The sequence below is a fragment of the Vicugna pacos genome, chromosome 6 (genome assembly GCF_048564905.1).
Source record: "Vicugna pacos chromosome 6, VicPac4, whole genome shotgun sequence".
NCBI lineage: Eukaryota > Metazoa > Chordata > Mammalia > Artiodactyla > Camelidae > Vicugna > Vicugna pacos.
The window spans coordinates 70,587,133-70,610,806 of NC_132992.1; the positions used below are offsets into that span (position 1 = coordinate 70,587,133).

Here is a 23,674-nt window from a genome sequence, read left to right on the forward strand (position 1 = left end):
CAATCACGGCAGAATACACATTCTTCTCAAGGGCACACAGAATATTCTCCAGAATAATCATAAATTAGGTCATAAAATAAGTCTCAATAAATTTAAAAGGGTTGAAATCATACAAAGTATGTTCTCAAATCAAAATGAGATAAAAACAGAAATCAAAAGTAGAAGGAAATTTGGGGAATATACAGGAAGTGAAGGTTAGAAGTAACTTGTCACGTTCTCACAGCTCAGAAGGGCCACTCCCTACTTACTCAGACCATGTTCTCCACACCTTCTGCACAGCCCAAGGAAGCCACAGAACTCAGACTTCTGCAAATGCCTGGGGAGCCCCTCTCCCAGCTCCCATACCAGACACACACTGAACCTGACCCCAAGCTTGATCCCAGAATCAAAACAGCTGGGGGAGAGAGAGGGCCCTTTAGGGCTGTAACAGCTTGCTATGCAGCCCAGCTTCTTCCTGGGAAAATGGCCATAAGCAAATATTTTCACTCCCCCAGGCAGTCTAGAGTATCCAAAAGGGGGATCCTTCCCAAAAGAAGGACTTCCCAACTAGGCACCTTATTGTCCCCATTCTACAGAGGGAAAATGAGGCTCTGTTATTAAGATGACAGAAGCAAGATTCAAATCCTTGTTGCCTGCCATTAAAGTTCCTAGTCTTTCCATCATCCTTCCAGAAAAATCCCAAATCCACACTTCTGGTGGGCATTCAGAAGGAATGCTACACGTGAGAACCCCACAAAGCCAGCTGTGGACCCTCCCCTTTCTCATGCTCCCTCCCAGAACGGCTGCTTTTCCTGGGGCCATTTCCAAGTACAGCATAGCATAACACTCCCCCCAAAACAATCCCAGCCTCGGTCTGCCAGAAACTCAAGATGCTCCCCTCAAGATCAGGAGCATCTATCTGTAAGACCCCCTGGAAGCTAGGAGAGCCCAGAAGGTTTTGAGGTGGTGGTACTGCAGAGGTGAGTTGGGAACTGCAGAGTAAGCAGGGTCGTCTTCTGGAACAAGAACCTCCAAACCACAAGGAGAAAGGTGGCTGGTGCCTCTCTTCAGAGCCAACCAGCCAAGCAGAGCCCAGCTGGGGAAGCTGAACCGATTCCAAATATCAAGGGATGTTGGAGTTCACTCAGCCCAATTCCTTATTCCACAGAGCAGCCCAGAGAAGGAGAGAAACCTCCCTGCAGATACACAGCCAGGAGCAAGGTGTGGCTCAGAATTGAGGACTCCAATAACAGTGCTTCGGGCCTCCATTTAGGAGGCCTTTTGGCAAGACACTGGGCAGGGCTTGGAGCCAAGGTGAAACTCCAACATCACAAAAATAAGGCTTCTGCCTCACCATTATGACCATCTCTGACATTTCTTGAGGGCACCACTAAGTGCCAAGCATGGTGCTGAGCACTCTACACACATGATCCTGTTTAGTCCTCACAAGATAGGAATTATTACACTCCCTTTTCTCAGCGAGGCACCTAAAAATCCGAGATCACAGGAGTACAGACAGAATGCCAGGACTGGAACCCAGAGTCCTTTCTGCAGGGCTTCAGGCTCAGCCTCCTGCTTGGGGGCCACATCAGGCTATTTGGAACAGATGGCAGCAGCCTCTGGGCTGTTCACATCTTCTCCCTGGAGAGCAGCTTCAGCCGGCCTGGAATCCACTGTCATGTCCTGGAAGTGTGGCTGGTCAGGAAAGGTGAGTGAGAGAGGCCTGGGAGGTGAGCAGCTTTGAAGATGAGGGCACTACTGGTGATTGTCACCACTAGGCCAACCTGTGAAGGCTCAACATCTTCAGTTCAAGAGGAAGCCACATCTCTCCCACGCTCTCCAACCCCACACCCACAGTTGGCCAACAGCTCTTTAAAAATAAAGTCTTGACTTGCCCCAAATCTTCACAGCCCAAGCTCTGCCCCTTCCCCTGGCACCCTGAAGTCTGTGTCAAGTCAGTCCATGCTTGGGTTCCTACTAGTGCCAATGGCCCCCACCCAGGGCGCTGAGCATCAGCTCTAACCACAGCAACCCACCTCTCTGAATGGGGCTCTCAAGAATTCAAATCCCAAAATAACAGTTGTTCACTGTACATCCTGAATAAGAGAGACAGATAGTGCCCAGCCACCCCAAAGATCATTGGTCCAAATCTCTATTTCATGGCTAACGGAACTGAAGCCCTGAGAGGTAAAATGACTTGCTCAAGAACACACGCTGATTACTTGGGTAGAGCTGTGGTCAGGGCCTCCCAGGGAATATTCTCACACTCAGCACTCCCTCAGACCTGGCACTGCCTCATCTCCGCAGCAGGGAGGTGGCACGAGCTGGGGGACGGAGAAGGGAGATGTCTAGTGTGTGATGTCTTCATCAGCTCGGCCTCTCCTGCCTGGCCAGCTGCAGAAAGAGCCAAGACCTACCTGATGGCCTGAGGGAAGGGGAGGAGTTCTGGGGGGGGGGGGTGCAGAATCCTGCTGGTTTGGAGGGAAAGAATAGGGATGATATGGCTCCCCAATGCCTGTAGGTGACCAAGAAGCACAAAAACTTGCTGCCAGCGGGGGCGGTAGGGGGGATCTCAACATGGCTGCCTGGGGCCTCTTTAGACAGACGACAGCGTGGGCACAGAGAGCTGAGCCGCCTGCCCCACTTGCCCAGCCATCCAGTCAGTGTCATGGCCTTTCTCAGGCCCCGGTCAAGATCCAGGGCCTCTGCCAAATGCTCACACATTCCTTGCATTTCTCCAGACTCTCAGCAGCTGCTGCAGGCCCTTTTCTCCTGTGTTGATTTATTCTTTATTGTTCCTGAAATACACCCAGAGGCCTTTGGCACCGGGCACCAGCAGAGCATCCAGCCCAAGCCCCAAGTACACACCAGCCAGGCTCTCTGGGACCTATGCCAAGCCAGCTGGAGTGATGGGCCCTGGTGTCAGATCCAGCAGCCAGGAAGCCCAAAATCCCACCCATCTCCAGCCTGTGGTCCCAAAGCCATTCTCAGGACTACAGAGGCTGGGATACTTGAGGAGAAGGAGACACTTGGGAGGTCTCTGGAAGGCCGAATCTGAGCCCTTCAATTCCTCCCATGCATGAGTGACACCCCCAGCCTACTCCTCCCCTCCAACACACACACACAGCTGACCCCTACATGCCTGTCATCCTCCACAGCAGGGCCTTGTGGCTCAGGCTGGGTTTCTGGCTGCCCTGTGAAGTGTTTGGAGTGGGAGGCCTCAGGGGGGTCTTCCCCACCCTTCCCAGCCCAAAATATCTCCCCTATCAGCCAGTTTAATGGTGCCTGAATTCCTACCATCAACACTTCATTCCAAGGGTCAAAGCATTGTCCCCTGTGTACATGAAAATAGCATAGAGTGTGGGGACTATGTGGTAAAAAGACGGCTTTAGGGTCAAACAGAATGTGTCCTGGCTTCGCCAGTCACCTGCCTCTCTGTGTTCCTCAGTTTCCCTACTAGTATATGAGCACAATATCTTCATCTCATAGTTGTGGTGGGATGAAACAAGGTATATATATGTATGAAAGATGAAGTGCCTGGCACAAGGTACAGGCTCAACAAGTGTGGTTTCATTTCCCCCTTGCTGGGCAGGGGCAGCATCATTTTTAGTCTCCAACACCTGGAGGGGAAGGAAATGGTCTGATTCCTCTAGGTCCCCAGCCAGCTGAGAGCAGGGCTGGCCAGGCAGGAACAGGACAAGGAGACCAGGAGTCCCGCAACAGGGTCGGGCTCTGCAGGCATGCAGGGCATCTGGCCTACAGCCCCAGGAGGAGCATGCTCAGCACAGGCCTCCCCTGGGCTTGGCTGAGCCAGCAGGGCCTGCAAGGACATGGTGGGACAAGAGTCCCCAGACAGAAACTGGCAGGGCTTCCGAGCCCACAATGGAGCCTCCACCCTCCTGGGCTCAGTCTAAGCAATAAAAGGGAAGGTGCTGGGGAGAGGGCAGCCACAGAAGGCCTGAGCAGGGACGCCAGAGGCACCGGGGCCCGCAGGGAGCAAGTAAGCCTGCCCCGAGGCCCCCACAGTGAGTGTCCCACAAGTGGAAGCGCCCGCCTGGTTATTTTTGGCAACTCTTCTGCCCAAAGCCAGCAAGGAGAGGCAGCTGCTAGCAACACGGAAGGGCTGTTAACGCTCAAGTGTGCAAGCACCCTGCAGGGACAAAAAGAGAGCCCCAGCGGCCACCACACAGAAGGCCTCTGCCCGCCTTCCTCTCCCGACTGTCCCTGTAAGGTCCAAGCTGTGCACAGCCCAGCCCACAGCGCGTGGGCACTTCTGCTTTCACTCAGATCCAGCCTCCCAACCGCAAAGCTCTCACACACACAAACAGACAAATAAATAACTATGGAGCCAGCTGAAGACAGAGCCACACCCAGGAGCCGAGACAGTATTCCTCTGGGCTCTTCCTGCACTGAAGGAGCCTGCCCCATTTCCCAGCTGGGAGGGGCAGGGGCCAGGGGCAGGACATAGGAGCAGCTCCTCTTTCCTCCCTCCTAAGGCGAAAGTGGGGACGGTCTACTGGAACCTCAGAGAACTCATTGCCTCCCAGCTTCCCCATCTGAAAGTGAAGGAGTTGCACTAGATGTCCCAAAGTGTCTAGCTCTGGGATGACTCCTGGGAGCTGGAGAGCCCAGGACTATGACCGGGGGAACCAGCTGGAGGGTCAGACAGAAGAAGGTGAGGTGGCTGGGAGGCTGAGGCCAGCCAGGTGTGCGCCCCAAGAGCTGCCAGTAGGCTGGGAGGAGGAGGAGGGGAAAAAGGAGGAAAGGAGAGAAAGGCCAGCTATATGCACTCTTGGGACTTTGAGTTACCACTCAGGTCTGTTTCTGAGCTCCTTTCTGTTTTTGTGTTTTTGTTTGGGGGTGGGTGGTAGTTAGGTTTATTTATTTAGCTAATTGTTTTAATGGAGGCACTGGGGATTGAACCGAGGACCTCTTGCATACTAAGCATGTTCTCTAACCACTGAGCTATACCCTCCCCACTCTAAGCTCCTTTCTGAGGAGCCTGCCCCTCCAAGGAACTGGCAAATTCTGGCAACAGCAGGCTGGATTGAGGCCTCTGTCGGCCCAGTTGCTGGAAAAAGCTAGGACTCGAAATCCCTCGTTGTTTTCCTTCCTCTCTGGACCCCATTTCCCCAGAAAAGTTGGGTGGCCTCAGAGGGAACCCCCTTCTGGCTGCAAGCCTGGTGTACTTCCCTCTCTCCAAGCTTCGGCCTGGACAAACCTCGCCCTGGCTGCTCCCCTCCCCCTTTCCTGAGACTCCTGGAGGAAGAAGCACTGCTTGGAAAAAATAACACTCACCACGAGCTCCCTGTGGCTGGAAAGAACGGCAGAGGGAACAGGGAGCACCCTCCCGAGCTGGCCACAGCACCAGGCTGTGTTCCAGGAAGAGTAAGATCAAGAACCACTGCCAGGGATGCCTCAGGCTTCCAGCCCCTCTCCTTTCCACCAGCCCCGGAAAACCACAGCCAGCAAGTTGAGGCCCTCAGGGAACCCCCACCCCCACCCTAGCAAAACCCCAGGTCTCTTCTGACATGTGGCAACTTTCTTCTTATATAACATCTTGGTGTCCCACCCCCTACTCCACTCCCACCCCTCACTCCACCCCAGCTATTTCAATTGGTGAAAGAGCCAAAGTGCTCTTAGGAGTGACAACTCCCACCTCAGGCTCCACCCAAACTTCCACTGAGGTCACACTGGGAGGCTTCAGGTGAAGCAAAGACAAGGGGACTTTTTCCCAGTCTGAGAAAGCAGCCTTCCTCTCACCCACGTGAGCAGTTCAGCCTGAGGCCTGGGCGGGTAGGTTCCGGGGAGCACAATGTGATCTCTGGGAAGTTGAGCCCTTAACCCTCGGCTGCAGGCACAGAATCTCTGCAGTGGTACACAGGCAACAGGCTCTGGGCTGGTCTAGGCTAGGGTGTATCACACAGTTGCGCCCAGGGCCTAGGGAGTTTGAAAATGAGCTTCATTTTCACAAGCCCCAGCAGCCTGGAAGAGTACCCTCCTACCACAAGCAAGAAACCCTTTATTTCCTCTTCCCTGGAAGAAACGAAAGACAAATAGGAGCTGGGCTTGGTCAGAACCAGTAAAATGCCAGCCATCATCTACTGAGTACCTACTATCTGCCAGTCATTTTGCAGGCATATTTTTCCACAGCAACCCTTTGAAAAGTTATTATCCCCATTTTATAGGTGAGGAAACTGAGGCTCAGGAAGTTAAGCAATGCCCAAAGCTACACAGCCAGTGGGGAAGCTGGAGCATGAACCCAAGTCTGCCCAGGCCCTGTTCTTTTGCATCCACCAGGCTTCTGTCAGAGTCACTGGCCAGGTTACCGTCCACACACCATCCAGGAATGGTGTTCTGAGTGTAGGGGTGGAAATAGGTGTGGACAGTTTTGCTTGATGGCTCTGGAATCTGAACTGATGCCCCACTAACTGTTATTGCTCCCAAGTGTGTGAGTATGAGAGCCCCTGTAAGTGTGTATGTGTTGGGGGTGGAGGGAGGGTGATCTGGATTCCAAATAGCAGTTTCCAACACCGAAGTTATGCTGTAATGCTTCTGATTCATAAAGTGAGCTCACAGTTTCACAGTATCCCGAACGTTGCTTTGAATGCAAATAAAGATCCCATAAGTAAGAACTGGGGATTTCAGCACACTCCACCCAGCTCCAGCTGAGCTCGCACTTTATTCAGTTCAGCCCCACACAGTCAGAGCACTCCTGTGCAGCAGCTACCCTTCCAAAGGAACTCAACCTCTCGCTGCATTTCCTGCAGCCTGCAGAGTATCAGGGAAGAATGGAGCCCCCAGGCTGCTTCTGTACTCACGCATGCACACACACAGAACAGGTGCCTATTGACCTGGCCAAAGGAAATGCCCAAGTTAGCAGATTCCCAGGCGGGAGGCTTCACACTCTTTCACCCTGAGGTCCTGCTGGGGTCAGGATGGCTGGGACGTGCTCTCCAGAAGGTCAGCCATAGGGCAGTGCCAGGAGACTGGCTTCACCAGTACCAGAATCACACATGGACCAACCCTTCTGAAACCAATGGCACAGTAGAGGGCCCCAGCAGTAGGACTCACTGGGCCTACCACATTGTTTTGTTGTTGTTTTAATAAATGTTGGCTCTCTATTTACTTATTTATCTGTCTATTCATTTATTTATTCAATGGAGGTCCTGGGGCTTGAACCCAGGACCTTGTTCACACTAAACATGTGCTCTACCACTGAGTTATACCCACCCCCTCAAAGTTCACGTTGTTTTTGATGGAGATCTTTCCTTCTTTTTGTTCAACTAACATTTACTAAACACCTACTAAATGCCAGATATTATGAGAACATTATAGAGCACATATTAGAGCAGAGGCTATGATAATGCTGAAACGTGCTTTCAGCATTCGAAGTATATGTGCTAACTCGCAGAATCCTCACAACTCTATGAAGAAGGTAGAGAGACTCTAGCTCCCAGTTTGTGTTGTTAACCACCATTCTATAGTATGTACACAAATGGCTACAAAGGTGGAAATGAGTGTTCAGAAGAAGGCTTCTCCAAAGAAATGGCATTTGAAACAGCATTAGAAGGATAATAAGCAGGAATCTCCCAGCCACTTGCGACCATCCCCACTCCACCATGAGCAAGGTTTCCCTCTGGGAAACTCAACTGCAGGAGAGGGGCTGTCAAGAACAAGAATTCCTGGACTGGGCCCACTCCCCTTCCAGGGCACTGTCCCATGCAGACAAGGGCCCAGAGAGAGAGGCCTTGGCTCCACTGGGCAGCTCTTCCCTGAGTTCTGCACCCTCAGGAGGCCTTCAGCTGATATCTGTAACTGTATATTGTCTTTTTTTTCTCCCCTCCATTTACTAAAAGCAGCAGCCCACAGGACTAAACACTTGAGCCATTTTTAAATCCCACATTTAAAAGTTGAACTCTCATCCTCATGGGCACTTCAAAGTAGTTTTTCCTAGGGTGGGGTGAGGGGCTGGCAGAGTCAGGGGGAGTGTGGGTTCTGCCTGGTGCTTGGAGAAGCCACACTGGCAGTGGTCTGGCTGTTCCAGAGCAAGTTGCATGGTTGGGGATGGGGGGAAGGGACCCTCCAGGTTCTTCACCCCCTGGTCCCCTGGGAGCTACTCAGACCACAGTAGCCAGCCAGAGGCCAATACAATTAGAATGGAGACTAGGCCAGAGCCATGCAATGAGATGGTTTATCATAGTAATTGAATATTTACACCCCTATTATTCACTGTCCAGAGCTGAAAAAAGAGGACCCATAAATTCCTAACCTGGGATGGTTTCTCCATTCCCCTCCATCCTGAAGCCATCTAACAGCCTGTGAAAAAGCTGCATTTCTCTGATGCTAAAGGGGCCCGGGCCACACCATCCCTAGGAGGTTCTGGAGCAAGTCAGGTGGTTTTCTCCCCTCAGCCAGCGCCCCACAAGAGAGGAGAGGCTTCTCCTCAGAGCTGTGGTTCTTCCACCTTCACCAGGCCTCCAGTCTCAATCCTGAAGCTGCTAGGCCAAGGAGAGGCCAGACCTCCAAGCTGCCACCAGGCCAGGCTCCCTCTGCTGGAGCAAGCTAGACCTCCCCTCCCCCAGCCATAACTGCCAACAGGGATCCCCTGCAGACACGTGCCAAGGTGGCCTCCATAGTCACTCAGGGCCAGCCAGCACTTCCCCATCCCACACTCCCCTGAGCAAGGCTCCACAGGCTGGCATACAGGCCCCACGTGGGATGGTGGAAGCAGGAAGTAGCCACAAAAGTTGTGACCAACAAAGTTTTAAATGGGGGCGAGCAACTTCCCCTTTCAGCCTTCCAGCATCTGGCTCTGGAGGCTGGGCTGGAATACCCACGGCCCCCGCCCCCCTTTGAGTGGCAGGTACCTCTTGCAGGTCTGCCTTCCTTGGGACTTAAGCCTGAAAGACCCAGGCCCTCATCCAGAAGCCTGGGTGGGGGCCCTCCAGGTGCAACCTGGTGCACACGCTCCTGGATGTGTGAGCTGAAAGAGAGGTATGACTATCTCCACCAAGCCGGCCATATGCAGGGTCGAGACAAAACCCGGGCTCCCGAGTTCCGCACAAGCACCACCAAACGCAGCGCAAGGTGAGGCGGCGGGAGCGCTCTGCAGGCCGCAGCGGCGCGGGGCGTGCGGGGGCGGGCGAGAGATGACAGGTCTGAGGTGCGCCAGCAGCCGGCAGTGCCGGGGTGCGCGGGGTGAGGCCGGCCCGCCTGCCCTAAACGCTCCAGCTTAGGCCTCTACTGCACTGGCCCGATTCCCTGCCACTCCTGCGCCTCTGTGCCCCAGACTCCCGGCGCTGGCGCAGTATCCACGACCGGTGCACACGGGAAGGAGAAGGGGCTCCTGCGCCAAGTTTCAGTAGCTCGCGAACCCCTCCGGCGCCTCCCGGATCCGGGCTGGATCATGCAAGCTGGTCCCTGAGGACACCACGTTTCGCTCAGGCGGAGGAGGAGCCGCCGTATTCCTGAGCCGCCGCCGCCGCCGCCGCCGCGGGCCCCGCGGGTTGGGAGGGTTTTCCTGCCCGGGCCGCGCCCGGGTGGGCGGGAGCCGCGCGCGAGCTGCGTAGCTGCACAAACACGGCGGGTTGGCGCTGCACACGCAGCTGCTGGCCAGGGGTGCGGGCCGCCGAGGGGCGGACGACAGGGCTGCAAACGCACGTACACACGCACGCGCTCCCCTCACCGCCCAGGCCACCGAAGTTGACGCGCCGCGGCCCAGCAGCCCCAAGCCCCCGCTCCGGGCCGCGCCTGCAGAGCTGCAGCCCGCGCGCCCCGCCGCCACCGCTTGCGCTCAGCTCGGGGTCCCTTGGCTGCTGCCGCGGCCGCCAGGGCGGGCTCTGCGCCGAGCCGCGTGCAGGCCTCAGCCACCGGCCGGGCAGCCCCACTTACCCTGCTCCTGCTCGAGCTCCAGCATCGGCTGTCCTCTTTCCGCCGCAGGCCGCCGCCTTCGGGTCGCCTCCCAGGCTACTGCCGCCTGCACGCACTCCCGATTTTGAAAACAAACAGGCGCCGCCGCCTCCCCGCGGCGCTCGCACGGCTTCCGCCAGCCCGCGCCTCCAAAGGCTGGGAAGTTTGCTGGCAGGGCCCGGGCGGGACGCGCGGGCTGTCACCCCTCGCTCGTGGCTCAGGAGCCTCGACGCAGCCCGCGCCCGTAGTGTCCGCCTCGCGATTGCTCTCCCTCCCTCCGTGTCACCCCCAGTCCTGCGATGCAGTGTCAGGATTGCACTGCTCTGACTCATCGGTTGAGCTCACAGCTTGAAAAAAAGAGAGAGAGAGGGCGAGAGGCAACAGCGAAGGAGGAGGACTCTCTGGCGTGCTACAAAGGATTGCACAACTCGGGGCTGGGAGCGCGGAGCGCCCAGCGGCCGGCCGGCGCGCGCGGCACGGCGGCGAGCAGGAACCAGCTCTACCACTTCATCAGCACAACTGTCTCGGGTCGGCCTCTCCGCCAGCAGGCCCGGCGCCGCCCACTTCCTGCGACCAAATAAGGCTGGGGAAGGCGTCTTCAAACCTCCGGCGGCTGCCGGGGCTGGGGATTTCCAGCAGACCTTACCTCCACTCCCAAGTCAGTCGCCACCCTCCCCCAGCCCAGGCAGGCGCCCCCGTGGGCTTTGCTGGAACCAACAGGCCACGCGGCTCTTTCCTTTCACACCAAGGTCAGGAGGAGACGGTGACGAAATGTTTGGAAACCCATCGGGCCTGCCAGGAAAGTATGTGTGTGATGTTGGGGAAGACACAAGTCGCTTTCTTCCACAAAGAAAACTCTGGTTTTGGATACGGTAAAGCATGCACAATCCTCTCCCAGACGCTTTTATTAAGTCTCCCCAACTTTTACTTTCTGGCTCATCAGCATCCTAGTGGTGTGAAAGTTGTTGAGAAACTAGTCCCAGCCCGCATAAAAGACCCATATCTCAATTACTTAGGTGATACAAAGCTCTTGGGTTTAGTTCTAGCAACTGAGGCCAGAATTGGGCAGCTTTTCACTGCATGCCTACATTTCCCCTACCTTCCCTACTATCCCCACGCCTCCTCACTTCTTCAGAAGATGAGAAACATTTCTGCTACTCAAGAGGTCCTCGCTGCCCCCCACCTTCAATGAGGCTCCAGAGGCAGGAGAAAGTCCAGAGGAGGGAGCCCTTTTTTCCTGGTTCCTTTCATTTGTTTTTGTTTTTTGTTCTTCCCAAGGAGATGGGTCAAAAGGAGGTTTTCCTTGGAAGGAAAACCATGAAAGAACACACTGTGTCCTGGCACCTGCTTTTTCCCTGTGGCCAGTCCTGAGAAGCAGGTGCATCCCTTGCTTCCTCAGGGGAAGGGGAGGGCAGCAGAATATGATTCTCACAGCCCCTCTGAGCCTGCAGGGCAAGGAGCTACCCCACAGCACCCCTCCTGCAGCCCCCAGTGAATGACAAAGACAACACTGATACCTTCTGCCTTGAAATCTTCAAAAACCCACACTTGCTTCTACGGGGCATGACCTTCCTGTCCTCTTCCACCCCCCCTTTGCTGGTGGGAGCACCTAGCTACATCTGGAGCTCACACCTCACCCAGGAGGAAAAGGGTTTATTTGCACCTTGGTGTGACAGATATGTCACAGTAATGACAACTTAGTCTTATCTGCAAAAGAAAGATAATTATGCCAGGGGACTGGATCAGATGACCTCTGAAAATTCCTTCCAGTTTCAAATCCATGATTCTGTAATGGTAAAAAATGAATGGAAGAGCCAGGGAAACCACCTCCAACAAAGAAAAGCTCAGGCTCTCAGATTTAGCATCTGCTCTGACAGTATTGTTCCTGAAAATTCTCAAAGGATATCCCCACACACAGCCTACTTAACAACCCTGTGTGTGAGAGAATTTCATCCCACTCATATTAAGGTTCAGAGAGGTTGAGTGATTTGCACAAGATCACAAGGCAACCTAGTGGTTCATCACCTCTCTGTTCCTCTTCCCATCTCCCCCAGGAAAGACAGTCAGCAGTTGAGGGACTGGGGTACTCAGGCATGCAGACCCCTGAGTAGAGGCTAGACTCTCAGGATTCCTGGCAGGGGCTTAGTCTAAAGCCTTTTTGTTTCTTCCATTTGTCTGAGTTTTTTTCCTTCTCTCTGACACCTCATCAAAGTGAGGAAAGCAAAAGCAAAGCCACTTGGTCCCCCGTGCACTGCTGCCAGGTTTCTCTGCAGACCTGCAGCCATACTGACCTCCAGCTAGGGTCTGGCCCCCAAAGCGAGGCCCGGAGAGCCAGTGCAGACCAGCCCAGGGATGTTCCCCACCAAGCAGAAACCCGCCTGGGGTGCACATTCCTAGAAGAGCCTGCCACCATGGAGCCAGGGCCCAGCCTCCAGGGAACAAGTGGGAGTCACTCCAAAGGGCACTCCTCAGCCTTTTGCCGCCAGGACTTCCTCCCTGTCCCACGCTGGGCTGCTGGGCCTGGCCCAGGAAGTCGCACAGGGAGTAGAGGTAGGTGGCAGGATGCATGAGAAATAGAGTCGGTGACCTGAAACAGCCCTGCTCATCTTGGAGCAGCTCATGCCTTCACCCCAACTAAAATTCCAAATTCAGGCCACCTCAGAGAGGGAGAAGGAGTGTGTGTGTGTGTGTGTTTGTGTGTGTGTGTGTGTAGAGAAGGAGGGCTCAAGACTGTCCCAGATGGCCCCTGCCTGGCAGGAGAAGTCTCCCTCCCAGAGGTAGGCAGATGAGGATGTGTAAAGAAAGCTGCAGCTCTTCCGGGAAAGCCCTGGAGGTCAGTTTTGCTGCAGATATGACAGTGCAGAATCACTGACATGTGAAGTGAAAGTTTTGGTTTTAGAAGCCCCAGCCCTTTCTACAGGCCTCTGGGGCAGCTAAGAAGGGTGCCCTTTGGGAAAGAAAAAAAGAAGTGTTCCAGGACCTCACCCATACAGTGGGCTTTTCTCCATCATCCAAACTTCTTTGTCAACTGCAGGAAAGAGAGGAGGACAGAACTCCAGTTCCTAGGGAGTGCATCTGCTGAGAAACACCCCGGGAAGCAAGGCACCCTAGACAGGATTCCAAACTCTGGGTCCCATGATGGCAGGATATGGCATCACAGAGGCTTCCTGGAACCACATCGGCTCTCTGGACTCCACTCAGAGTGATCCCCACTACCCTGAGTGTCATCACCAATTTCCACTTCTGGGACAACCTAAGACCAGTAAGCAGCTTCCTCAAGGGTGAGTTTTGCGTTATGTGAATTACATCCCAATGAAGCTGTTATTAAGAGAAAAAAAAAACTTCCAAGGAAGGCAGGTTCTCACTACCCACCCACCTGCCTACATTAACTTTCTGCTTCTATCATTCACAACATAAAAGAGTTTTCCTTACCCTAACCCCCATGTCTGCTTTCCTGTCCTTTTTCCATTGTCCTTTCTCTGTCAGGACTTTCCACTTTTCATCGAGGTCAGGACACATGGTGCATTTAAGTGAATAACTAACCTTTGCAGGAATGGAGGGAACTGGGGGTACAAATACATTTGAGGAAATCACAAGTCCACAATGCTGGGTTCCTTATGTCCATTATGTTCCTTGTGTCCCTGTTGTCATTTCCCTTTCCAGAATAAAGGTATTACCTCTAGGACCTCATTACCTACAGTTACAACAGAAGAAAGAGAAGGTTGCAGAAAGAACAGGCAACCAGGACCGACTTTAGGTCCTGCCTAACTAACCCATCACCGTGTGATCTTAGGAAAGTTGACACTTAAGGCCCTAAGAGATGTACTATATTTACTACACAAAAAAATAAAAGAATGTCTACCTTCTAGGGACTTTGGGGAATCCCAAGGACAAAAAACTGCGTTATAAATGTACCATGCTATGTACCGTAAGAGTTTACAAATTTTTTTTAAACTGCTTTATCCTATAACCCTGTCTCCCAAAACTAGCTTCTCCCTTTCAAGAACCTAGTCGAGGCAAGATTCTTTATCCTCTGAAAAGACCCCAGGTCCACCCCATCAGCTTCAGGGTGATCCTCTGCTGGGCTCTGCCCAGAGACTCTTTCCAACACTGGCTCAGTGCCCTACCCAGGTGTCTCTCCAAACTTCTGTCCCAGTCCCCACTCTTTGTGTCTTTCCTACCAAGCTTGTCCACAGTGCACCCATCCAGCCTGAATAGGGACACTCCTTTGATGCCTGTGTCTTCTCTTCACCCCTTTTTGCCATGTCCTTCCCCAGCCATTAAGTTAAGCCACCATGTGCTGAGAAATCCCTTCACTGTGTTCTCTTTTACCCTTGAAAACCCAGGGGACTCTCTGCCTTAGTTCACATTTACTTCACCTGTTCCGGGGCAGGGCCATGCCTGCAACAGCAGCCCACAGCTGTCCACATCCCTTGGCCCTCCCACCTACCCCCGCCTCCACCTCCCTCTCTCGCAGGCCTGAGCCAGGTTCTGAGTGTCTTTGTCAGGCCTGAGAGGGAGCTTCTGCAGAGGTCCCCAGTTGCTGCTGTCACTCTGGGAGAGATGTCTGGCTGGGTACAGGGAGAAGGACAGAACAGGTGTGGCTGTCAGGGAGGGTGGGCCGGCAGGGCCATAGGGACAGGAACGTCCTTTCTTCACAGAGCCAGAGCTGCCAGCTTCCCAAAGGCCTTGTTTCAGCACAGTTCTATGCCCCCTGCAGAACCAGTCCCAGACAGACTCCTTCACTGGCAGTTCTCTGGAGTTCAGCTTCCCGACCCTTGTGGCTGTGGTGGCTGTGAGCCGGGAGGAATGGGACCTCCGAGACCAGTGTATGCACTGGGCATGCTTTAAGGTAGTATTTTTAAATGAAAACAAGTAAAAATGATGCATCTTGGACTATAATCCAAAATTCAGATTCATGGCAATGTACAGGTTAAGGTCACAGGCTGAGACCTGAGTCCAAATCTTGGCTCATACTAGAGCCTGATGACCTTAAGCAAGTTACTTAAACACTTGGTTTTCTCATGTGTGAAATGGGGATGATAAGTAAGCCCTTAAAACATGGTCTGGCATTCATTAAGTCTTTCATATGTGTTGGCTATCATTTTTTTCTCATCTCCTAACTGAACTTCTAGTCTTGCACACTTATCTCCCACACTCCCGACAGAGTGACCATGTCCCTTTTCAACAGCTGCCATCATCTACTGCAAAAAGCTGAGACTTTTGGCCAGACTGCTAGGCACTTATGCTTCTGGAATGATCTGGCTCTGCCCCACTTCCCAGCTTCAGGCCCACACAGCCCAACAACCTGAAGTTCCCCAAGATGCCTGCTTTTCCCCACATGTTCTTCCTTCCACCACTTTCGCCCACAAGTAAACCCATACCCTGGTCTTGACTTGAGCTTAATGGCTCTTCCGGGAAAATTTCCTTGACTCCTCCAACCGGAGGACGGCCCCTGGCGCCCTCCCAGATCCCCTGTGTCAGGCTTGTGCACCATCCCCCAGCTACAGTGAGTGCTGGTTGCTAAGGGCTCGCAACTGCCCCTTTCACAAAGGGAGCCTTTGCTGGGAGAGAACACTGTAGCCAATGATGGACTGCGGAAGGGCGGGGAGGTGGTTGGAGAGGGGAGGATCCAAAAGGCCCACCCCCTCTACCTCAAGGTAAGATCAGATCTGTTGTGATGCAATTTATGTTCCAGCGCTCCCTGTGGAATCTGGCTGAAGCTCGGTAGCTTCACCTGCAACACATCCTTCCTTGCTTAGCTTTCCCCCCAGTCCAGAACTGCTTCCCTCCCTCCCCTCCTCATGAGAGTACTTCCTAAATCAATCCCAAGGACCCTGAACTGTCTCAGGCTCTGCCCCTAAGGACCAGAACAGCCATTCTCTCTCCTAATTCCCACGGCATCCTCTGTTTATCTTTACTCTATCCCCTAACATTGTTCTACCGTTGCTTACTGCACCATCTCCCTACTAGGATCAGAGCTTCTGAAGGGCACAGCCTAGTCAGTCACCTTGTATCCCTTGCATAAGTGCCTGCACATGGTGGGCACTTAGGAAATGCTTGTTGATAGATGCATGAGTAAAATATTTGTGAAACCTTGCGGTAAGCAATAAAATGTAACTATTATTGTCACAACTTTTATTACTGTTCTGTTCCTTCCATTCTAAGATGCACATTTTCTCCCATTTTAGTATCTCCGAAATCAGGATGCATCTTACAATTGATAACATATCATGGTTTAATTAGCAGCATTTTCTCCTTCATAGTTGTACATAAAATAATGGCCATTTTATAATCATTCGCTTCCTAGGTTCAATGGTATTATTATTATTATTATTATTACTACTACTACTACTGCTACTGAGACTCGATCTCCTGGGTTCTGAGGATTGCAGGGCAAAGTCCATGGAGCTAAGTCCCTGTTACCTGAGCTCAGTAGCTCTCAGGCAAGCTCTCATAAAGTGACCTGCAGTTCTCCAAGGATCAGAAAGACCCCTGTCTCCAGACACCCCTGGAAACTCCCACGAAAGCAGACCAGTGTGATGTGGAACGTACTCTGGACTGGGAGTCAGGAGAGCAAAGTTCTAAGCCTGGTTTTTCTTCTAATTTTCTGGATGACCCCACACAGAACCTATCAACACACTTATTGAACACTTACTAAATGTTTGACGTGATGTGAGCCTAATGAACCCACCCAGCACCCTGAGAGGAAGCCATTATCCCCATTTTATAGATAAGGAAGCTGAGGCTCAAAAAGGTTAAATAGCTCTTCCAAGGTCAGACAGATGGAATTTGACCGCTGGTTTTTTGAGTCTTTCTCTCTGATATATGAGGATACCTCTCTGGGCCTGGGTTTTCCCAGTAAGGAAATCAAAAAATGAGAGGTCACAGATTGGAGGCTTACAAGCCATTCTCATTCCCAGATATATTGTATTTGACCCATATAATATGTTTTACTTTAATTGAATTAAAGTTATTGTCAACATTTATTTAAACCAGGAGATTTAAGCTAAAAATCAGGATTTTTAGTTTGTCATGAAAAAAACTGGAACACTGGCCCCACTGAGCCCTCCTTCTTGGAGGTGGTGCCAAGTAGCGGCGCAAGGGGAGTAGCATTATGAGAGGAACAGCGCTGCAATAGGAGTAGCACGTGATTCCACCCCTTCCTAGGCCGTGGGTCACTATTGTTTATCATCTCACTGGTGCTGTTTTCTTGCACCCAGCCAGTCTCTGTTAGTGATATCCCCCCAACCGCCCCAGCCCCCGTCTCCTGTTCCCTATGGGCCTTGGAGTGGGTGATCCTTAGACCAGATGAACTCTAGTGCCCTCTCCAGCCCTCACAGCCTGTGGCTCCTCCCAGAATCTCCCAGGTCGCCTCCCTCCAAGGAGGTCACTTTATGGACCTATTTCAGAACCACTCAGACAAGCCCCTGCCTTGCACCTACCTCCCCTCAGTCCCCATCACAGGGCCCCCATTGTCTGTCCCTCCTAATCCCTTCCATTCCCATCCCCACCCACAGCCAGTCCAGGGCTGCCGGCGGTGAGGGAGTGGCTGAGGTGGTAAACCGGTGGGGTGTGGAGGTGAGTTAGCCCAGGTCGAGGGGCGGGGCCCCACCCAAGGAGGCAGGGAGAGAGGAAGGCAGGACTTTGTATTTCTCAACAGGAAAGTGGTTCAAGGAGATAAATGTAAGTGGGAGGCTCCGCAGTCACAGAAGATGAGTATGGTTTAACACATAAGGAAACACAAACAGTAAATCATCGGGATGAAAAATGTACAGTATCAGCAGCAATTTAGGATATGCAAATTAGAACACCATTAAGGACCCATTATGGCCAGAGTCAACATGAAAAAGTAAATAAATTAAACAAGAAAGCTGCTGTTGGCAAGGTCATCAGGAAAAAACTGCACATACATTGCTGTGCCACTATAAACTTCAAATCCTTCTAGAATGTGATTTGACATTATGTTGTAAGAGTTTAAGACCTTATGGTCAGGGAACCAGATTCCACGAAAACAATTTAAAATACCACCACAAAGGAGTTTTTATAAAAGACGCTCATAGCACCTGTATATAGACCTCCAAAATGGAACTCCATTCAAATTACAGTAGGGGATGGTAACAGAATGAAATATGAAAGGCTTGACACATGGAAACGTTTGATGAGATCATGTTAGGTGACAAAATCAATACAAAGAAATAGTAGATGCAGACTTTTAAACTATGTTAAAACTTCCACAGGAACATCAGCAGCAATCAAAAGAGAATTCTGAACAATGTAAATTGCTAATGTGTAATGTTTATTCTGTTAAGTTCATCAAGATGGTTTAAATAATGATGATGATGATGGTACTATAAAGGTCACTGAACAGGATCTCCTCATCATAAAAATACCCCAGTGTAGGTCCCAGGGTGCATTGTAGACCCAGGCCCCTGGCTCGATGAGGAAGTTAGAAGGGATGTAAACTGGGAGAGGAGGAGTTATGCCTGTGGGCAGGGGGAGGGCCCCAGAGCTTCCCTTATCAGGAAGACTCTGAAAGACACCTCTCCCCAAAGAAACAAAGTTACACAAATAAACCCACACCACTTAAGCTCCAACATCCTGGGTGCTAACTCTGACTGCTGCATTTGCGCTCTCAATTTTACTAATACCTTATTTCAGCAACTTCGGAGGTGACACCAGAGCTCTTTGTGGGCTAGCCTAGGAACCCAGCCACCATTTATAGCATTGTTTCTATGGAAATATGTTTCAAGCTTCAAGAAATTGAGCTGCTGACAACCCGGGGGCATGCACGTGGTCTCTAAATTAGGGAACTGAGACGAGCAGTTATTGCTGGGTCTTGGGCTCAGGAAGATGGCTTGTTACTTAAATTCTGTGTCAGTTAATACACCAGCAGCAATGATCCCGTTGGAGCTGGCTCTCAGTCACTGTAGGGGGTGGGGATGGGACCAAGGCATCTAGGAATGAATACGATATTCTAGGGAAGCACAGGAATATTCTCCACCCCTGCCTCCAAACCCACACACAAGTCTGCATGTCGTGAAAGACGTGAAACGGGCCTGAGTACCCCTCGTGAGTATCCAGGCAAGCCCAGTGCCCACGCACTCTCCAGTTTCTCTCTGACCCTGGCAAACCTCCAGCCACAAGGCCCTATTTCAGTCTGATCATAGAACAACAAACTCCAGATCCTTGACAGTTCTGGGATTTGGCTTTAGCGGATATATGCTTGAGACAACCCATCTTTCCACACATTCTGCTGTGGTGGCTTCTGTGTTTGCAGGCTCCAACCTGCCTGCTTGAGGTCTGCCCAGGGCTCTCCAGCTCCCACCCACCTCAGGACTCCAAACAACACAAAGAGCCTCCATTTCCTGCCCTGAACTGTGCTAATCACGGAGAAACAAGATCACGGGTCACCACACGGTCACTCCACACGACAAGAAAGTTCCCCCGACTACCTGTGGGGAGGTAAACCCAAGGAGGAGTGGTGGGTAAGAAGGCCGTTCACTAGGCGTCCCAAGCACGCCAGAGATTAGAAAAGGTGGTCAGAGACAGTCAGCTGTTCAGCCACCAGGCCACATCTGCAGCTACAAGTCTCAGCAGAGCTCATGGCAAGATGGGAGGGGTCAGGGAGCCCTGCGGCTAAGCCAGAGGTAGACTGGATCAATGTGGAGGGCTTTCTGAGGCTGGCAGCTCTAAGTTTCCATACTATAATAAATATATGCAATACTGCAAACACCTGAGAAATGAAGTCACTGGGACTCCACCTGGGTCAGGCAGGGCTGCAGGATGTCAGTTTGCAAAGCACACCCTCCCTGCTGCCTGTGTGAGCTGCAGAAGAGAATCTGCCTCCTGCTGCAACTGGGCCTGCAGGACCAGGCAGCCTGGAGGTGAGTGGGCGGCTTAGAGGCAGAGCTCCTGGCCACACGTGCTCTCTGAGCTGGTTTCCTGGAAATCCAGGTGCAAACAATCATCTGGGGCCCTGGGGACACTTGGGGGTTGCCTGCACCAGGCAGAGTCCACACTGGGAGCCCTAAAGTTATACAGTTAGCCAGCCTATACAGCCAGGCCTCCAGTTGCGAAAAGACTCGGCCAATCTGAACTCTCCAGCTCCTGCAGTGCAGGTGGCTGATAAGGTTCCTTCTTTTAGGTGGTAACGGATGGGACGCTTAGAGTCTCCTCATCCAGATACAAAGACGCTGCTACATTAAGGTGTTTTTTAAAGAAAGTTATATACACTATGTATATATTACTAAAGCAATTTCAAATACACAAATACTCCATTCATAACCATTTCACCTAAATCCTGTATTTACCTTATGCCAACTTATACTAGAGCCATTGTAATCAGTTTTGATGCCCTCACCAAGTACACGTGCAATTTTGCCGGCTAAAACAGAAGCCACTTTTTCACCAAAATTCTTCAACATTTTCCCATGAATTAATACCATCCTCATATTAATTTAACAGTGGCACAACATTCCACTGAGTCTAGGTGTCACATATTATAAAGCCATGTGGGAAACTCAGGTTATTTTCAGTGTTTTGCTGCTTTAAACAACGTTGCTATTAATACCTTTGTGCGTATAGCTCTTTTCCTTTCTAGAATTATTTCCTTAGAATAAGTTCTCAAGAGTAATACTAATATGTAAAAGGAAATTGACATTTTTATAGCTTCAAGTTCTACATTTTAAAAATATATTGTTCTGTGTGAGGTACCTAGACTATTTTCCAAAGTAGTTTTCCTGACAGCACTTCCCAGTCCTACCAGTCAAGGTCTACCCTTTATATCCACTTTTCCCAACTCCCCAATGGGTCGGGCGTGTAGAGCACAAACTCTATGATTGAGTGGATGTTGGAGGTAGCTCAGTTGATTTGCTGGGGGAGGGATGAGGGAAGGAAGACAGAGGTGTGGGTAGGAAGGTAGAGGACTGAGATGGACAGGAGGAGGGAGCAGGCCCCATGGAGGCAGAAAGAAAGGCAGATCCCAAAACAGATCCCTCCCAAAACAAGCCAGCACCTCCCCAGGACATCAGACCCACCCCACCAACCAGGCTTCCTCTGAGCTGATCCTCCTGGGGCCAAGAACAAAGACACACTTCAATGGGTTCCTAAAGGAGATTTTAGAAATACCACGTGCTTCTAGGTTCTGAAACATATTTTACAAACAGCAGAAGCCATGCACTCACCAATGGTCAAGTAAGCCCCTGCACATGTGGGCTCAGCCATCAGGGTGGCTCGACTTTGAGAAGGCAAATCTCTTAAGAAAGAAAGTCCACCTCATCAGCTGTGGTGGGAAAGGTGCTTCTGTATGGCGCCCTCTCTCTAAATGGCATGCAGACCCTGGATGACTGACTATTTCACACCAGGAGCATCCTTGAGAGGTAACCCAGGTCCCACTGTGAGGCACCATAAAGACACAGCCTGCTAGGCTCTGTTCACAGGCTCAGGGAATTTCTGAGTAAGAAAGAACCACATGGAGTCTAAGTCTCTCACTTTATGGACAAACAGAGACCCCGAGTGCCTGCTCTGGGGCTCCCGCGGCACCCTGCAGTCATTGTCAGGGGGGTGCTCCTCGTCCTCCTCCAACAGAGAGAGCCATGGCCTGTCCTGACCGTCACTCAGCTGAACAGGGCTTTCATTTTACAGAGCCTCAGTGTCTCCTCTCATGGTCTGCCGACTCATTCTTCCTAGTTCTTTCTCTGGGCAAAGCCAGCAGACAGTGCCAGGCATGGACACTCAGGGGTCCTCCAAGGGCAGCTGGTGTTTGTCCTTCTGTGAGGGTTGGGGCTGGGGGGGAAGGAAGTCTCTGCCACCTTTAAACCAGCTCCTCACCACAGAAACCTCCTCAGAGTCCTCCTCAGGGTGAGGGGGATGCAGGCGCTGGGCTTTGTGGCCTGAAATCCCCTTCTCACCCTCACCGGGGTCTCCCTCAGGCTCAGAGAAACAGCAAAGCCACCAAGGCAGCGGCTCCACCAGCAGGTGCAAAAGAGAGGCCGTCAACACCAACCACACACATCCCCTGACCTAGGCCAGGTCCTGGGCCTGCCCACAGCTCCCTCACATCCCCTCAGGCTGCGCTTCCTGCCCCATCATGGGACACCTACTATGTGCCAGGCACAGTGCTAGGCCAGGGGGAAACGAGGCACACCTGCAGCTGATGCCAGCGTCCTCATGGGGGGAGCTTGAGTGCAGAAAGACTAAGGTGGCGGTAAGGATGCAGGTGACTCCTGGCTGGTCCTGTGGGCGTCCACCAAGAAGAAAGGGGCAGGGAGGATGTCTGGGGCAGGAGGACAACAATACACAAGGCACAGAGGCGTGGAAGTGCATTGAGGAGCAGAGAGAACATACAGGGCCGTGCTAGGGAAGGGGGTAGGGCAGGAGAAGAGGTGGCGAGGTGGGCTCGGGCTGCAACAAGGGCCTGGGGTGCCTTTCTGAGGAATGTGAGGTTTCTCCTGCAGGGCTTGGGCAGTTCTCAGAGGTTTTTAAGGGGCGGGGGTTGGGGGGCACATGATCAAAGCTGTGCTTCAGTAAGAGAACGAAGGTCCTTCAAGACCTCTTTTGTGCTTCAGTGTTGTTTTTAACATGATTCCATTTCATCTGGACACAAATGGGCAAGTCAGTGTAAACTGTGCTGGAGCCAGCACTGGCTGGGAACACTCCTGCTCCATCCCTCCCGGGGGCCACCGTGAGCCCACACTGGTGAGCAAGCCTCAGCCTCAGGAATCACCTCAGTCCAGCCGCCAAGAACTCAGCCCTTGACACACCAGCTTCATGGAGGCAGCAGTTCCCCAGTTCCAGGCACCAGGGGAACAGACCCTTAAAATGCTGGCAGCCACCACAGCCATGAGCCCAGTAAGTTCAAAACTGCATTTTCTTTTTAAAGCAAAGAATTTCTTTACCTAAGGTTTTTGGAACTGAATGACCAAAATTTCAGTTGAGGTGCCCTTACTTCAAAAAGCTGTAGCCAGAGGATCTGAGGTAAGAAGGGAGCCAGCGCTCACTTAACCAACACCCTCTAGTTCTATGGGTGAGGAAACTGGGTAGGGATGTGACTGGAGGTGCTGCCAGCCCCAGGCAGACGAAGCCCTAGCTCCTTTAGCTCTCTCTCGGCATGATATTGGATAGAACATCTCCACTAGGCTGACATCTTCAAGATGCGAAAAGGGCCCAGTCCTGTCACTCTGCACCAGGGACCTCAATCATTCCATAAACCAAGCCTGAAGCCAAAACTCCAACCTTCAGTCAAATGCAAGGTAGCACCTCCTAAATACTTCATGGCCCTGTGAGTCTTGCCCAGCTCCAGAGGAGAAACAGAATTCAAGTTGTAGCTGCCTGTTAGCCAGAGAGAGCCAAGCCTTGGCCTCTGTCCTTACAAGGCAGCGCCGAAGTTTTCCAAGTGGAATCAAATGTGCAGGGAGGATCCAGATGCTGGGATGAGCTCTCTTTTCCACTGGAATCACAGTCCAGAGGACAAATCCAATTGCTAATGAAACACTCAGATCTCCAGAGCACATAAAAATCCCAAAGTTTAGCCGGAGGCTAGAGGATGCAGAAAGGTGTCCAAAAGGCTTAAAATCAAGATGTGGATATTTTCAGTGGAATAAGGGGGATGCCCCATCTCCTCCACCATGTCCAGTGCTGAGGGCTAGAATGGGCTCTGGCTTCCATAGTGGACACGTTCACCTGGCATGTGCACCTGTCCCCGGGTTTCAAGCACCTAACACTGTGAGTCCTTGTGGGAGGGAGAGTTCCACCTGCCACTGGGGAAGTGATAACTTCCAGA

The 23,674-nt window shown here is 52.1% G+C and overlaps 1 protein-coding gene across 2 annotated transcripts in view; it reads right to left on the reverse strand.

The window, feature by feature from the left end:
* MIDEAS (mitotic deacetylase associated SANT domain protein) overlaps positions 1-23,674 on the reverse strand; it is a 65,903-nt gene that overhangs the window by 30,594 nt on the left and 11,635 nt on the right. The window contains exon 1 of one of the 2 annotated variants that reach the window (XM_015240761.3): positions 9,874-10,481. The exons of the other annotated variant lie outside the window; for it this stretch is intronic. The gene's annotated coding sequence lies outside the window, so the exon portion shown is untranslated. Of the gene's footprint in view, positions 1-9,873; positions 10,482-23,674 lie in introns of those variants that run through there. 2 annotated transcript variants of the gene reach the window in all.